Raw genomic sequence first — 18,529 nt, 5'->3', positions numbered from 1 at the left:
AGGTGGTGCAGCCTCAGTACAGCTGTGCACCCGACTGACTGAGTCCCACCAATGCAGGTAGCGCGGCCTCAGTGCGTTTGTCCATCCCACTGACCAAGTCCCAACAATGCAGGTGGAGCAGCCTCGGTACAGCTGTGCACCCCACTGACCAAGTCCCACCAATGCAGGTGGCGCAGCCTCGGTACACCTGTGTAAAGCACTGACTGAGTCCCACCAATGCAGGTAGCACGGCCTCAGTGCGCTTGTCCATCCCACAGACCAAGCCCCACCAATGCAGGTTGCTAGGCCTAAGTACAGCTGTGCACCCCATTGACCGAGTCCCACCATTGCACGTGGTTCAGCCTCAGTCCATCTGTGCACACTACTGACTGAGTCCCACCAATGCAGGTGGCTCAGCCTTGGTGCAGCTGTGCACCCCACTGACTGAGTCCCACCAATGCAGGTGGTGCAGCCTCAGTACAGCTGTGCACCCGACTGACTGAGTCCCACCACTGCAGGTATTGCGGCCTCAGTGCGTTTGTCCATCCCACTGACAAAGTCCCAACAATGCAGGTGGAGCAGCCTCGGTACAGCTGTGTACGCCACTGACTGAGTCCCACCAATGCAGGTGGCTCACCTCAGTACAGCTGTTCAGACCACTGACCGAGTCTCACCAATGTAGGTACCGAGGACTGGGAAGAGCTATGCAACCCACTGACCCAGTCACACAAATGCATGTGGCTCGCCTCGGTACAGCTGTGCAGCCGACTGACCGAGTCCCACCAATGCAAGTAGCTCAGACTCGGTACAGCTGTGCACCCCACTGACCGAGTCCCACCAATGCTGCTGGTGCAGCCTCGGTATAACGGTACACCCCACTGACCAAGTCCCACCAATGCAGGTGGCTCGGCCTCGGTACAGCTGTGCACCCCACTGACCTAGTCCCACAAATGCACGTGGCAAGTACTCAGTACAGCTATGTAGGTACCGAGGACTCGGTACAGCTGTGCAACCCACTGACTGAGTCCCACCAATGTAGGTGGCTCGCCTCGGTACATCTGTGCAGTCCACTGACTGAGTCAAACCAATGCAGCTGGCTCGGCCTCGATGCAGCTGTGCACCCCACAGATCGCATCCCACCAATGCAAGTGGCTCAGTCTCGGTACAGCTGTGCACCCCACTGACCGAGTCCCACCAATGCAAGTGGTGCAGCCTCAGTACAACGGTGTACCCCACTGACCGAGTCCCACCAATACAGGTGGTTCGGCCTCGGTACACCTCTGCACACCACTGACCGAGTCCCAACAATGCATGTGACTCGACCTCAGTACAGCTGTGCAACCCACTGACCGAGTCCCAACAATGCAAGTGGCGTGGTCTAAGTACAGCTGTGCACCCCACTGACCGAGTCCCACCAATGCTGATGGTGCAGCCTCGGTACAACGGTGCACCCCACTGACCAAGTCCCACCAAGGCAGGTGGCTCGGCCTCGGTACAGCTGTGCACCCCACTGACCAACTCATACCAATGCAAGTGCTGAAGCCTCAGTACAACGGTGTACCCCACTGACCGAGTCCCACCAATAAAGGTGGCTCGGACTCGGTACAGCTCTGCACACCAGTGACCGAGTCCCAGCAATGTAGGTAGAGAGGACTCGGTACAGCTCTGCACCCCACTGACCGAGTCCCACCAATGCACGTGGCTCGATCTCGGTACAGCTGTGCACCCCACTGACCGAGTCACACCAAAGCAGGTCTTGCGGCCTCAGTACAGCTGTGCACCCCACTGACCGAGTCCCACCAATGCACGTGGCTCGGTCTAAGTACAGCTGTGCACCCCACTGACCGAGTCCCCCCAATGCAGGTGGCGCAGCCTCGGTACAGTTGTGCACCCCTTTGACCGAGTCCCACCATTGCACGTGGTTCGGCCTCGATGCAGCTGTGTACGCCACTGACCGAGTCCCACCAATGCAGGTGGCGAGGCCTCGGTGCAGCTGTGCACCCCACTCACCGAGTCCCACCAATGCAAGTGGCAAGTACTCAGTACAGCTGTGCAACCCACTGACCGAGTCCCACCAATGCACGTGGCTCGGCCTCAGTACAGCTGTGCACCCCACTGACCGAGTCTCACCAATGCAGGTAGCTCAGCCTCGGTACAGCTGTGAACCCCACTGACTGAGTCGCACCAATGCAGCTGGTACGGCCTCGGTACAGCTGTGCAACCCACTGACCGAGTCCCGACAATGAAGGTAGCTCAGCCTCGGTACAGCTGTGCACCCCATTGACCGAGTCCCACCAATGCAGGTGGCTCACCTCGGTACAGCTGTGCACCCCACTCACCGAGCCCCACCAATGCAGGTGGCTCGGGCTCGGTACAGCTGTGCACCCCACTCACCGAGGCACACCAATGTAGGTACCGAGGACTCGGTAGAGCTATGCAACCCACTGACCCAGTCGCACAAATGCAGGTGACTCGCCTCGGTACAGCTCTGCAGCCGACTGACCGAGTCCCACCAATGCAGGTGGCTCGGCCTCGATGCAGCTGTGCACCCCACTGACCGCATCCCACCAATGCAGGTGGCTCGGCCTCGATGCAGCTGGTCACCCCACTAACTGAGTCACACCAAAGCAGATGGCAAGGTCTTGGTGAAACTGTGCACCCCACTCAACGAGTCCCACCAACGTACGTGGCAAGTACTCAGTACAGCTGTGCAACCCACTGACCAAGTCCCACCAATGCACGTGGGTCAGCCTCAGTACAGCTGTGCACCCCACTGACATAGTCCCAACAATGCAGTTGGTGAAGCCTCGGTACAGCTGTGCACCCCACTGACCGAGTCCCACCAATGCAGGTGGTGCAGACTCGGTACAGCTGTGCACCCCACTGACCGAGTCCCACCAATGCAGGTGGTGCAGCCTCAGTGCAGGTTTGCACCCGACTGACTGAGTTCCACCAATGCAGGTAGCGCGGCCTCAGTGCGTTTGTCCATCCCACTGACCAAGTCCCACCAATGCAGGTTGCTAGGCCTAAGTACAGCTGTGCACCACATTGACCGAGTCCCACCATTGCACTTGGTTCGGCCTTGGTCCAGCTGTGCACCCTACTGACTGAGTCCCACCAATGCAGGTGGCTCAGCCTCGGTGCAGCTGTGCTCACCACTGACCGAGTCCCACCAACATAGGTACCGAGGACTCGGTAGAGCTATGACAACCATTGACCGAGTCCCACCAATGCAGGTGGCTCGGCCTCAATGCAGCTGTGTACGCCACTGACCGATTCCCACCAATGCAGGTGGCTCGACCTCGGTACACCTGTGCACCCCACTCACCGAGTCCCAGAAATGCACGTGGCAAGTACTCAGTACAGCTGTACAACCCACTGACCGAGTCCCACCAATGCAGGTAGCGCGGTCTCAGTGCAGTTGTCCATCCCACTGACCAAGTCCCACCAATGCAGGTGGAGCATCCTCCGTGCAGCTGTGCACCCCACTGACTGAGTCCCACCAATGCTGGTGGTGCAGCCTCAGTACAACGGTGTACCCCACTGACCGAGTCCCACCAATGCAGGTAGTGCGGCCTAAGTGCGTTCGTCTATCCCACTGACCAAGTCCCACCAATGCAGGTGGAGCAGCCTCGGTACAGCTGTGGATCCCACTGACCGAGTCCCACCAATGCAGGTGGCTAGACCTCGGTACAGCTGTGCAACCCACCGACCGAGTCCCACCAATGTAGGTGGCGAAGCCTCGGTACAGCTGTGCACACCACTCACTGAGTACCACCAATGCTGGTGGTGCAGCCTCAGTGCAGCTGTGCACCCGACTGACTGAGTCCCACCAATGTAGGTAGCACGGCCTCGGTACAGCAGTGCACACCACTGACCAAGTCCCACCAATGCAGGTGGTGCGATCTCAGTTCAGCTGTGCACCCCACTGACCGAGTCCATCAATGCAGATGGCGAGGTCTTGGTGCAGCTGTGCAACCCACTGACCCAGTACCACCAATGCAGGTAGCGGGGCCTCGGTACAGCTGTGCACCCCACTGACCGAGTCTAACAAATGCAGGTGTCGAGGACTCGGTAGAGCTATGCAACCCACTCACCAAGTCCCACCAATGCAGGTGGCGAGGTCTTTGTCCAGCTGTGCACCCCACTGACCGTGTCCCACCAATGCAGGTGGATAAGCCTCCGTACAGCTATGCAACCCACTCAACGAGTCTGACGAATGCACGTGGCTAGGCCTCGGTACAGCTCTGTACCCTACTGACTGAGTCCCACCAATGCAGGTGGCGAAGCCTCCGTACAGCTATGCAACCCACTGACCGAGTCTGACCAATGCATATGGCTCAGACTCACTACAGCCGTGCACCCCACTGACCGAGTCCCACAAATGCACGTGGCTCAGACTCACTACAGCTGTGCACCCCACTGACCGAGTCCCACCAATGCACGTGGCACAGATTCACTACAGCTGTGCAACCCACTGACCGAGTCCCATCAATGCAGGTGGCTCGGTCTTGGTACAGCTGTGCACCCCACTGACCGAGTCCTACCAAGGGAGGTGGTGCAGCCTCAGTGCAGCTGTGCATCCCACTGAACGAGTCCCACCAGTGCAGGTGGTGTAGGCCTCGGTACAGCTGTGCACCCCACTGACCGAGTCCCAACAATGCAGGTGGCGAGGCCTCCGTACAGCTGTGAACCTCACTCACCGAGTCCCACCAATGCAGGTGGCAAGTCCTCCGTACAGCTGTGCACCCCAATGACCGATTCCATCAATGCAGGTGGTTAGGGTTCGGTACAGCTGTGCACCCCACTGACCGAGTCAGACCAATGTAGGTGGTGAAGTCTCATTAGAGCCTTGCACCGCACTGACCGAGTCCCACCAACGCAGGTGGCTCAGCCTCGGTACAGCTGTGAACCTCACTGACCGAGTCCCACTAATGCAGGGGGTGCGGCCTCGGTAGAGCTGTGCACTTTACCAATCCGACTATGCTGCAAACCCTGGGAATCCGATTCTCGTCACCAATTTATTTTCTAGTTAATTTCCTGAGAGTAAACATCTGGTTTGGTAAGCCAGCACACACACACACACACACACACAAATACTCTTCAGTAGCAAGCATTTTATCAGGAGATACTTACAAACAGGCCGACACAATGGTAATCTCGAGAAGGGCCACTCCAATGCTTCTCCCGATTCTCTGCATGATGAGAGAGAGAGTCGGCAGGCACAATCTTTGCGGGCGTCCCCGAGGAGGCAAAGTGGTCCTCTGTTGTGTAGCAGCCTGTCTCTCCTTCGGAAAAAATCAGGTATTTATGATTATTTGTGATAGGCAGGATTCCTGGCACATCGGGCCAACAAATGCAGGGAGCCTAGCCCAACTCCGCCCCAGTCGCATAACCGGACTATGATACTGCACGCTTGTGCAGACTTATTTCGGGGGCCACACTTGACTTTGGGGGTCGCTACTTCACTACTCTTCAACTTCTGACCTTCATGTTGACTGCTTGTCATGGTTATTCTGTGGCTGGAAGCCACACAATCCATATGTAACCAACTGCTGTTCTTTCTCACAGATTTCCAAGACCTTGTTAGTTACGTATTTGTATGCCACTTAACACAGCGGTATTGTTCTAGGCACTAAAAAGTTACAACACAGACCATTCCCATCAAGTCTCACGTAGTACGGATACAAGCACCTACAAATTGACAGCAGGATGCCACTTCCATTTCTAGGGCCAACGTTGAGAGATCAGCCCAGGCAGCAGCTGCACTGGAAAGGCTGTCTGACACTGACAGAGCAACTCAGCACTGCAACAGCCCTCCACAGAACGCCAGACCTCTGCTGTACCAGCTGTGCCACCGTCTCTGCCCCACGCAGCTGCCTCGTCTATTACATGCAACCAAGTGCCAGCAAGAAGATAGGCATGTAGGGTACTCCTCACTTGCACACGCCCCAAGCACTGCTCTCCTCACTGCCTTCCCTTAACTCCAAAACCCAGGCACGCAGGGAACCTCTTGCACTAACACCAAAGGTGGCCAAGGCACTCCAGGCTCACAAGGCATGTGCAAATGATCAGGCACAGAGCTGGCTCCTGGCATGATGTGGCTCTTTTCACACGGCAGGATCCTGCTCTCTTTGGGCAGAGCAGGCTGCTGCTTTCCATCCCCAATCTGCTCAAGAATCTCCACCTAAGTATGGAGGGACCGAGATTTTCTTTAGGAATACAGAAGTTGCAGATACAACGTCGAAACATTTGAGAGTCCTGAAGGCCCCCTGACCTCAAAGTAACCTCGGTTCCCTTCCTTTCCTTACTTAGAGCCCCTGTGATTAGACAAAGGTGCAGAGGTTTTGAAATGAGGTCCTAACAAGGAGACAGCCCCAGGCTGGAGGGCTGCTGAAATGCCAGCTCTCCTGGCTGCACGGCCTCTGCAACAGGAGTCCCGGCTCCACAGTTGGGTTCACACAGCACTGAGGGTTGAGTGCCATGAGCAGCCTGGCCCTGGGCACATCTTCAGCCCTCGCAGAGCCAGGAGCCCAACGGCTCTGAGACCTCCGTTGAAGCTACCAAGGATTTCGGGCACTCACACAAAGGCACTCGACAGATGCTGGCTTTCATTATAAGGGTCTTTCACTCATCCTACAGGGCACCACAACCTTCTAGGAAAAGCAAGGTTCTCATTTCCTGAGTGTGCTGGCAGTAACAGCATCTGTATGATGTGGGACGTGCAGCTCAGCAGAGGTACCAGGAGGTGAACCCACACGCCCCAGCTCACCCATGGAAGACGGGCGCATTCATGGAAGCCTTCACATCCACGCATAGCCTCATCTCATTCACTTGCAGCCGCTTTCACAGAGGGCTCACAATGGTGGCAAAGATGCTGACAGCTACAGGGACACACCCTGGCATCCTGCCTCCATCCTCAGTGGCTCGAGGATTGCACGGGGAACCTACACAACTGGAGCAACCTAGAAAGAAAGAAAGACAGAATCGATTAGGATGCAGTACATTCTGAGATGGGAAGATGCAAGGAGGGTCCAGATGCCACAGAAAGCCTTGAAGGAATGAGCAGACCACTTTCTCCAGCAGTGTCCGTAAAACCCAGAAGACTCAGGAAGCATCAAGACCTTCAGAAACTGCAAGCCTGGACCTCAGCTGATAGAAAAGAACTAACTGCAAGCGTCCCTCGCTCACACCAGGATGCTCCAAGCAGGGAGCACAGTCAGCACCAGTGCTCACCCAGGGCTCCCACAAGGACACTGGGATGGCAGGCTGGCCTCTGGGAGCAGAGCACTGCTCTCTCCACACACCTCCTCCCATGCTGAGCAGCACAACACTGAGCCAACATGTGCCTGTGCATCAGTGGTGCACAGGGCACAGCACCACACATGGCAGCACACAGGACACCCCCAAGGGCCCCACAACACAGAAAGCCCAACTCTCCAGCCCTTCCAGTCCCTTCTAGGCCTCCAACGCCTTGGAAACAGTGCTTCCTCGGAACATCCACTCAGAGCCCTGACATGGTCACTTCCCATCTCCAGGAAGCAGAGAGCTTCACAGCTGCTGATCAGGCCAGCTCTTGCTGCTCACTTTTGCCTCACATGCCCTCAAGGCACTCACCCAAAGGGGCCTCCCTACTGACAGGCCCCTAGAGCCTTCAAAGGGAGGCCCATCCTCACGCCTTCTCTTCCCTACAGCTCGGAGGCAGGACAAACACTATCTTCTGAAATGGCAAAAGGCGGCTTCACTTGAACAAAAAAGAAGGACAGATCCACAGGCTCATTCTCCACATGCAGATGAGAGCTGCCCCTGACAGCCCACAAGGTACCCAGAGATGACTGGCTGGGGGCAGGCTTCAGCACCACGGGAAATACAGTGGCCTCAGAGACTGCTGGAGCTCATGGCAGCTTTGTGAATCTCTGAAATAAATGCAAGGCTGCTTGGGCATCGCCTGCTGCCAGAGGGATGCTTTGGGCAAGAAAGGGTCAAAGATGGTGCTCCATGTCTTCAGTACACCAGGAAGCATGACCCACCATGCCTGACAGGAGCAGAAGGACTTGACTGTCCAATTCACAGGCCACTCCACAACACTCGACAGCTGAGGTTGGCACTGAAACTCAGTTAGGGAGCACACAGACCTGGGCCCTGGCCTTGATGACATGCCATTTGCCATCGATCATCCTCAGAGAATCCAGGGAGTGATGCCAGAGGACAAAGCGTGGTGCTGAGACATCTCCAGAGCAGTACCTGACATGACACAGCTCCTGAGCTTAGGCCTTCCCACAACGTAGCCAGCAGTAAAAGGCTTTAAGAACAGAGGGGACATAATGCACGCCAAACAGCTGGGAGGCTAGCAGTCAGATGTATGTGCTCACCACCACTGCCTTGACTCCAGCTACTCTGAGCAATGCAGCTAGAGCTAAGTGGGGCTCCTCACCACCACCACCCAAAGCACAGGAAAAATCCAGTCCCTTGCCAGGGTCAGCAGGGTCAGCAACTAACCACACCACACTTAGCACACTGATGGCTACACGTGGCTGCTTTCTTATTTTCCCGCTGCAGCACAGAAAGCTCACACTACAGCTCGATGGTGGGGTAAATTACAGAGACTGCACCTGGAAGGAAGAGAGACCTGGGCTGCACATCCCTTGCAGGGCACTTTTGCCTTGCTGCTCCCATTCAAAGGCACTCCTCCAAAGAAATATGGTACAGGAAGGATTCCGCCCCTTGACAGTCAGCTCCCAAGAACTCACCTGCCTTTCTCCAAAGACCACCACACCACAAGGCCTTCACTCCTTCAAAGGGATTCCAGCAGGCTAAGGCCCAGCCAAAAAGCGCATCTCCCACAACGTCCGCTCCTCTCAGCAAACACTGCTGCAGACCAAAGCTCTTATGAGCAAGAGGAAATGAGAGGAAAGGAGGGAAAATGCAGGCTTGGTTCGCATCCGGGAGCAAGTAGAAACACTCCCTGGTCTTCCGGAAAAATCCATGCTGCAGGTCCTAGCAAGCGCTTGGCAACCCCAAGGCCTGAACCTCAGTGCATCAAAGGCAGCAGGCTGCCAGCAACTCTGGCCCATGACACCAGCGCAGCCTAGGCCCAGCCAGCGTAGTCACACCCTCACCTTGCAGTGCTCCCCAGCTCCCCACTCTGGCACCACTGCCCACACACAGCACCGCCCTCTCCAGCTATCTCCTCCCATGATGAGCACCAAAACACTGGGACCACCACCCGGACCCACCACACGGCACCCCTGCACTGTTACACCCTGCCCACACCACTGCTTGCCTCACAGGCGGGGGCCAGCAAACGTGCACCTCTGCATCAGCAACACAGAGGGCACCCCAAGTGCCCCACAACACAGAAAGCCCAGCTCTCCAACTCTGCAGTTCCCTTCTAGTCCTCCAAGGCTTTGCAACAATCACTGCCTCTCAGCATCCACTCACAGTCCTATACACAGTTCCTTCCCTTCTCCAGGAAGCAGAGGAGTGCTCTCACAAGCCCTGATCGGGCCACTTCTTGCCACTCATTTGTGCCTCAACTTCACTGAAAAGAACATCTCTTTCAAAATGTGGCCGGTACCTGTTTGGGGGTGACATTCCTTCTGTCTCCTCCAACAGACTTGGCACCCATTCTCCACTGGCTGCACACTTGGACAGAAAATCACCAACCTCTAATGTATTACAGTTCCAAATGTGTCATAAAATCAGGTGGACACCTGAAAGACAGGTACAGCATTTAGACTTTGCAGGAACATCTCATAAGCTCCTTGCTGTTTCCACAGGGGGAATTTCTAAAGCACACACAGACAATGGGGAGAAGAGATTACTAACACCACTGCTTACACCAGCATCAGATTGATTTAGCAGCCTCAAAACTCTGTCTGGACTCCCTAGCTGACTGGGAGCAGCCTGCAAGCTTCTACTTAGCAACAAGTGCAAAGTCAAACTCCATGTCCATATTCACCAGAGAACAACACCCACATTTTTCATGTAGTAGTACTGACACAGGATGACAGACTGGAACAGAATTTGTGTCAGACGATGTGGAACATCTGCTTGACTGAATAGTTACATTTACATATTGCTGTAGAGCTCTGCAGCGGTCAGTCCCTCCTCTGGGCACACACAACAAACCCAGAAGTCACTTCACCACCACCATTCAGGCTGCGTGTCTTCTCCTGATCTACCACCTGCTCAGAGAAGTGACCTCACAAGGGCAAACCCCCAACACATGCCTACAGCTGCTACGGGCTGCAGAGATACACATTTCCTCAAAATAACTTCCCCCGCCATGAACCACTGCTGCCTGAGCAGGTACTCAGACAAAAGAGACCTCACACTCAACGCCCATGCCTAACACACACTTTGGGAAGAAGAGATTATTAGCACCACTGCGTACACCAGCACTAGATTTATTCAGTAGTTTAAAAGATCTAGTTGGACTCCCATGATGACCAGGAGTAGGCTGCAAGCTTCTACTTAGGAACTCAACAAAGTCAAGCTTCATGTCCATGTTCACCAGAGAACATCATCTGTAGAGAATTGGCTGCCTGAGCATGGATATCAGGCCATGCAAATGAGCAACCCTGACTTGCTGATATGGAGTAACCTTGGAGACACCTTGAAGGACAAGTAATGAGGGAGTAAGAATGAATGCTGTGTAAAAACAGGATGAAGGGGTTGGCGAGACGGGACAGTGAATATGTGGATAGCCAATAGCACAGAGCTTTGCGGCGTGAACTATAGTAGTAAGCCAATTAGATATAGCCAGCTGGATGCTTGAGCGTGTGAACAGCATACGATGGTATATAAGCAGGTTAAGTTGCTGAAATAAACGGATCATATTGCTAGCTCATATTGGGTCGTCTTATGATTCTGCAAGCCCGCCTCCGACAATCATCCACATTTTAAATGTAGCAGTACTAACGCAGGATGACAGAGTAGACTAGAATTTGTGTTAGATGATGGGGGACATCTACTTCTGCTTGATTAATTTGTTGCCCTTCTCTGCTGCGGTAGAGCTCTGCAGGGGTCAATCTCTCCTCTGGGCACACGCAACAAACCCAGGAGTCACCTCACCACCACCATCCAGGCCATGAGGCTTCTCCTGACCTGTCAGCTGCTCACAAGGGCAAACCCCCAACACATGCCTGCTGATGGCCTACGGGCTTCAGAGACACTACTTGCCTCAAAAATAACTTCCCCAGCCATAAGCCACTGCTGCCTGAGCAGGTACTCGGACAAAAGAGACCTCAAACTCAACGCCCACGACTAACTGCCTGCTGCCGGTCTATCAGGGACTCAGCCAGATGGGACCTCGCAGTCACCTGCACAGCCACTTCTCTGTCACTGACCAAAAAGCCCCCAAGGCAGGAATTACCTCACTAGAACTTCCCCAGCCAGCAGACAAATCCTGGCTGATCTGCTGCTCAGGCAGAAACCATCTCAAAAACACATCCCAGTGCGGACCTGCTGCTGCCCTATCCACTGCTCCGCGGGAAGTGACATCACAAGCAACAGCCACGCCTTCTCCCTCCAGCCGGCCTATCAGGGACTCGTGCAGAACTGACCTCACCATCAACAGCTGAGCCATGGGCCTCCTCCAGCCCCACCAGCTACCTACAAACACTTGATGGGACACAGGGCATTTTCTCATACAGCCCTTTTTAAACACTAGGGACCTCACTGCCCACCCTGCTGCTGCCTGCAGCTCCCCCTGCCCTTTCCTACGGCTGAGCCACCTCCTGATTCACTTCCTGGCTTCCCAATGCTCACAGTGCAGCAAAGCACCCATTACGTAGCAGTTGCAATACCCTAAAAATACATTAGCTTTAGCCTAGACAGTCTGTGTATGTAGCAAGAGAGCAGGGCCTCATGTCCCAGTCAGAGGGAGAAGCCTTCCACAGCTCACAAGTCTACTTCCTTCCCAAATGCTGAACAAGCACAGCAAATCCTCTGCACATCGAGCACGACAAGCATTCTCCTATTTTACGCACTGACAATTTGAGATACGGCAACGGACTCCATCCAGGACATTTCAATTGCTGAAACCAGCAGAGCCACAATTCAGCAATTCTTCCTCCTCATCTAGGATTATGCGAATAACAACAGCGAGTGTGAAAATGGCCTTTCGTCAACTTCCAAGGCCCCTGAAAAGCAAAACACCTCACACTTAACAGAGCTCTTCTGCAAACACCCTTCAGGCTGCTCCCAGGGTCACAGGTCCTGGAGCACACCAAGAACTATGGAGCAAGTACGACGACTTGGGCAGGACACCTCGCAAGGACAGCAGCAACCTGCTCACACTATGCCCAGCAGATCCCAAACACAGCTCTGAGCAGCACCTGGGGGCTGCGGGGGCAGCAGCAAATCAGGGAAACCCTTGAAAATGCATCTCAGACCCACAAAAGGTTCAAAGCTTCCTTCACCCAAACCCAACCAAGCCGCCCAGGCCCAGCTGCTCGGCGCAGGCCGGCACGCCTGGCTCGCAGGTCAGTTCCCCTCGGTGACAGGGCGCTGGGTCCCCTGCTCACAGCCCCAACAGCCCCTTCGGGAGCCCCTGCAGGGAAGCAGCCCCCTCGCCAGCACCGCTGCCCCTGCTGCAGCGAGAGGGCACCCGCCGGCATTTGAACGCACCCGCAGCCCCCACCAGCCCCACTCGCACCCGCTCTCACTCCCGCTCCCTTCTCGCCTGCTTCGCTCCCTCCCTTCTCGCACCTCGCTCTTCTCTTGGCCTTTTCCCACTCTGGACTCCGATTGGCTGACACAGCTGTCATTCCAATCCATCCCCGCCCTCCTCCTCAGGACAGCCAATAGGAGGGCCGCACTCAGGCGATGCCATGGCAACGCTGCGCCCTCCTGCCCTGGCAGCCAGCTCTGCCCCCTCCCCTCCCACCGCGGGACGGCGCCATCTTGTGGGCAGCAGCAAGGGGCGCGGCGGGGCCTTGGGGCAGCCCGGCGCCGGGTGCCCGGGCAGTGCAGGGCCCCGGGGGCGGCCGCTCTGCCGCAGGGTCCCTGCGGGGCTCCTCGCTGCCCTGCGCCCTGGGGGCCATGCTGGGCTTGGAGGGCAGCCCTGGGGCCTGTGCTGGTGCCGGCGGTGGGGCCCTGGGAATGGCCGGGGTGCCGGAGGCTGTGGGCGATGTGGTGCTGCCGCCAGGGCAGGGCAGTGTCCTCTCGGCCCTTCTGCCCCGGCCCCTTCCCCAGGGTAGCCCCAGGGCTTTGCAGCCCTCCTTCTGTGCCTGGCAGGGCTGGGAGGGGGTCCTGGAGGGGTCACTCCAGAGGGCTGAGGAGCCCCATGGGGGCACAGGACAGCAAGGGGGAGACCAGCTCTGGGCCTGTTCGTGCCAGGGAGTGGAGGTATGGAGTGACCAAGGGCATCGGGGGAGATGGCCATGTTGGGCTCACCCCAGCAGTGCACCCCCCAGAGAAAAGTCCTTGGGGTAGCCAGGTCTTACAGGGTGACAGTGCTGCCTCTACCTGTTCACAAAGTGCTCTCCCAAACAGGCTGTCTTTTGGGTGCAGAGGTTGGAGCCCATTTTGCAGGAGGACAGAGGCTGTGGCCATCTCAGGATGAAATCTCAGAGCCCCAAATCTGCTCTGCCAAGTTACAGTTATAAAAGGGTACAAATGGTGTCAATCCTCACTGGAGAGATACAGAAGCACTGGAAACAAGGAAGTGCATTCCTGGCTGATGGTGTCCCTGCAGCAGTCCTCCATCTCGCTTGTCCCTTTGCCCTCAGCTCACCTCTCAAGCCCAGGACGAGGGACGCTCTTCCCATCTCATCACCCAATACTCCTTTCCAACATGCTGCTGCTCCTCCACATGTCGACAAGGGCTCCTAGTGCAGCCCCGTTGCCTCCTGTCCCCCGTCATTGCCATGGAGCCACCACGAAGGACAGTGGTGAGGACTGCGTGAGCAGTGCCCAGCAGCACCTGGGCCTCGCAGGGCGGTGAGGGCCCCCACCCAGGACACCAGGGAGACCTCCCTGTGATGCAGCACATCCCGCTGTGACCTCAGCTCGTGTCATCTGGGGGCTCACTATGCCGTCGCCATGGAGATGGCCCAGCCAGGGAGCAGAGAGATTTCCTCCCACGTCCTGGAAAGCCATCCCCTCCCTCCCCCCAGTTATTTCCCAAACATTTCTGATAAATTCCTTCATCTCCAGAGGGGCCTTGGGTCAGGGCAGCCCCAGCCCCAGGACCCAGGCGTCCTGGCTGCCACATGGTCTCCCGAGCCACACAAGCTTCTCAGGCAGGATTTTGCCCGGGATCCACAGCAGATTTTTCAGATCAAAGTTTCTGTGTGCCTCCTCAAACAGGAGCCCCTGAAGGCTCCCAGGGAGCTGCAGGAGCGTTGGGAACAAGGAACTGTTTCCTGGGCTGATGGTATTGGTCCAGCAGTCCTCCCTCTCACTTGCTGCTTGTCCTTTCCTCACCTCTGTAGCTGAGGAGGAGGGATGCTCTTCCTGTTTTGGCACCCAAAACTCCTTTACAATGAGCCCCTGCCCCACTGCCTGCTGGCGAGGGGCCCCAATGTGGCCCCATTGCATCCTGTCCCCACTTCTTTCCATAGAGCTGCTGTGGAAGACAGAAGTTTCTTTTCTCTTCATTTCCTGCTTTTGCCCATAGCAAGACAGCAGAAAAATCTCACTCTTTCAGCAGTCCCCTACTTCTACACATCTGCTTTCTGCACTTTTTCAACACCCTCTGTTTCCCCAACCTATGCCCCCCCACAGCCCAGTTCCTGTCCATTGCTCCAGCAGCATGCTAAGATTGAGAAAGCCTAAGTGGGGTGTGTATGTGAGGGAAATAAAATAAATAACGAGATGCCAGCATGAACAGCAGTGTGATGGCAAAGCAGGTGGTGTATGAAAATGCCATGTCAGACACCCCAAAGAAGTCACGTCCTTCCAAAATCGGCCAATTGGAAATGACGTACAAAGCCAAACAATTCTGAAGGCTTATGGAATTTGGTGCCTCTGGTTGTGCATGATGCCAGGGACACAGGGCTGTAAGAAGCACTTGGGAGAGGGCCAAGCCTTGCAGGAGGCAGCCTCGGCTGGAGCTGAGCCCTGGCAGGAGCAGGAGAGAGCAAGGCAGGGGTCTTGCGGGTGCTCTGCTTCTCCTGCTAGCCAGGCTGTCTGGGCAGAGGCTTTGTCAGTGTGGGGCAAGAGATGGGAAATGGCAGCTGCCTTGGGCACCCCCAGATATGTCCTTGCAGGCTGCCAGGCAGAGCATGCAGTCAGCGTCCGGCAGGCAGAGACCTCCTGCTTCTTGCCAGCACTTCCCACTTGCTCCTCGGCAGCTCCGGGGAGTCAGGCAGAGGCTTTCAAGGCCACCGTCATGGTCAGCTCTGCACCTTTCCAGAAGCACGTGAGCCCTGTGCGTTGGCAGCCAAGGCAGCCTGTGCCTTTGGTGGGAGCAAGCTGGGATCAAGCCACGCTGCACTGCTGCGTGCAGCTGCTGAGGCCACCTGTGGGCAGAAGGACTCACAGGGTGGAGGTGGTTGCCTTGGCCTGAGTGGCTGGTGAAGAGCAGGAAACCTGAGGGCCGTGTGCAAGGGAAGCTCTGGCTGCACGCGGCCTGGCTGAGCTGGGCCCAGAGCTGCTCTCTGCCCCTCAGCGCAGAGCTCACGGTCTCCGTGGGGGCCTTGGAGCATGCTGGTTGCTGTGCTTTGTCCCAGGGAAAATTCCGAGGACCGGCAAGAAATTCCCCACTGGCCGCAGCAGCTCCTGCCTGCCTCTTTAACCCCAGCTCCTTTGCCAAACCAGCTGCCTGCTCTCCGGGCAGCTCCCATGCCTGCTGCCTGCCCCTGCCTCCAGCCGCATGGCTCACCTTGCCCCTGCGCTCCGGCGTGCCTGGCAGTGCGTGTGCAGCCTGGCAGCAGACGTTTGCTGCCGCTCCTCGTCCCTCTGCCTGATCCTCTGCTGGGGTCCTGCTGCTCTGGCCCCAAGGGCAGCTGCTGCCTCCTCAGGGAGCAGCTCTCCTCAGAGGGAGGACCTCAGGGGCTCTGCTCCTAGCACGGACACAGTCCCCATGGAGACAGCCCCATCACCAGGGCCTTGGAGGCACCATGCCACCACCATCACAAAGCCCTGCTGCTCACTGTGGCAACACCCCTCACCAAGCCCCGGGGATCGCTGGGGGCACCCCCAGCACAACGCCTTGGCAGTCCCCATGGGCACACCCATCCCCATGGCCTTGCCTCCAAGCCTCTGCTTTCAGCTTTGGAGCCTGCCTGGCAGCTGACAGCTGGGCAGCACCACCAAGTTGCCTCTCTCCACCCCTGCACTCCATGCCCCTTGCACAGGCTGCCCTTCTTCAGGCACTCCAGAGCACACAGCCACTCCAAGGGCAACCCTTGCTCTGCCTGCTAATCCTCAGCCCTCTCTAGTGGCTCATTGTGCAGCTCATGCCACAGCTCCCTGCATTCCTGCTGCTGTCGTGATGGGCTTGTTTTTCCCCACACCATCTGGCACCTTTGCTTGCCATCCCAGGACATTGCTTCCTCACTCTTCTTGCAGTCAGTGTCTCCTCTAGGTTGCTCCCCAACCAGCTTGCCCAGCTGAATCACCATCAGCTCAGCACTTGGCAAGTCTCCTGCCAAAGAAACGCTGCCACCCTTGTTTGAGCGATGCTGTGAAAAAAACCCTGCAAATAGCAAACAAGACTCAAGGAAAACAAGGGAGGGCTGGGGAAGCTCTAGGGTGAAGGAGTGGCCCACGCAGGGCAGCGTCATTCCCCCACGGAGAGGGGTCAGCACGGGGTAGGGTTCCTCACAGGTCCTGCTCTCCCCCAGGACACTTCCCAGGGGCTTCTCAGCAGGTAGCTCCAGGCAGGGATGACACCAAAGGCAAGGAGCTTCCCCACATCTCTGCTTTCAGGTCCCTGCTGCTGGTGTGGGGGGAAGGGAGAGGAGCTGCCAAGCCTGGACAAGAGCCTGAAAATCCAAAGCTGATGGAGAGACCAGCAGGTCTGAAGGAAGCTCACAAAGTTCCTTCCCCGGCATGCACAGCACCAGCAGCACCTTTGCCAACCCCAGCTGGATCTGTCCTCACTACCCCGAGCACCTGCCAACATGCAGATACCCCTCAACACTGCCTTGCTGCCAGGAGGTGTCTGTGGGGCAGAGCTGAGCACACAGGGCTGTGATGGGCCTGTCATTGCTCTCCTGAGGAAATGTCACCTTCAGACCCTCGACTGTCTCTGGGGAGGTGTCCCGAGGGGCTGTGAGCGCCCTCCAGAAGGGCACAGCTCTTCCACAGCCGCTTTGCCGCGATACCCGAGAGCCTGGCTCTGGCCACGGCCATCAGGAGCCTCCGCACGTCCTGCTCCTCACGGTGCCCACAGCCGGGCTGGGCTCAGAGAGGAGCTGGGGACCTGCCCGGGGAAAAGCGGGGCTGTCAGCAGGGGCACCGGGGCGCTGGCTGCCTCCTGCCTCCAGCCTGGAGACACCACAAGCACCGCTGTACCTGCACCCTCTCCTCACAGCTGGGATGGCGCTGAGGAACCGGCACCACAGCATCCAGCACCAAGCCATGGGGCCACAAGGAGAAAGGACGCAAGAGCTGGGGACTCCCGGGGGCCGGAGGTGGCCCAGGCTGGGCCGGGCCTTCCCCAGCCGCTGCTGCCACACAGCCGGGCCACGGCGGCTCCGACAACCGCCACGCACGGCCGCTCGCTCTGCCCAGCCTGCAGCCCTCGGTCCCGGCGCGGCAGCTCCCGGCGCTGCGGCTAAAGGCTCCGGGCGGCCCCGGGCCGGGAGACGCTGCCCCGCGGCAGCAGCCGCCTCTCGCCCCCTCCCCGCCCGCAGGGCCCGGGCAGCCCCGCCCCCGCCCCGCCCCTCACCGCCTGCCTCTGGGCCACTGCGCATGCTCCTCCCTGACCGGCCACGCCCCTCCCTCTTTACCACGCCCCTCTTGGTCCCTCCCCTCAGCTCCCCTGCCCGCCTCTCCCTCCCCAGCCCCTGAACAGCACACGCGCACTGCTGCCTCCCTCCCGCCCCTCCCTGGGGTCCCACCCCACGAGGCCACACCCCACGGGAGCTATTGGAGGAGGGGTGGGAGGGTCTGTGGTGCAGGGGGCGTCACTTCCGGCTGTGGGGGCGGGGCCTGTGTTTCCCTGGCTGCTGGTGCTGGTGCGTGGGGAAACGCTGCTGCTGGGCGCTGCTGCCGCAGGGCCCCGCTCTGCCCCGGGGCCTGGCCGAGTCTGCGGGGGGGGGGAGCGGAGGGGAGGGACGGGAGAGAAACCTCTGCACTGCGCTGGGGGCAGCTGCTGCCCGTGAGCATCCCGGGGACACAGCGGGGGGTTTCAGCCTGCACTGCGGCCTGGCGGGTGTCGAGAAGCCCTGAGCTGTGAGAGCTGCAGCACTAGTGACCCCGCAGGCAGCAGGGCAGGAGGGAGAGGAACAGAGCAGCTGCTGCCTGTGCTGCTTCTGCCCCGGGATGTTCTCCCCTCCTGGAAAGCTGAAACGCCCTGGGCGTGTGTGGGGAGACTGTAAGGAAAAGCAGATAGGCAGGAGCTGCTGTTGTAGTGTGCGGGGGCAGTGCAGTA

This window comes from Rhea pennata, unplaced genomic scaffold, assembly GCF_028389875.1.
Source record: "Rhea pennata isolate bPtePen1 unplaced genomic scaffold, bPtePen1.pri scaffold_23_2, whole genome shotgun sequence".
Lineage (NCBI taxonomy): Eukaryota > Metazoa > Chordata > Aves > Rheiformes > Rheidae > Rhea > Rhea pennata.
This window is presented reverse-complemented; position numbering follows the sequence as displayed.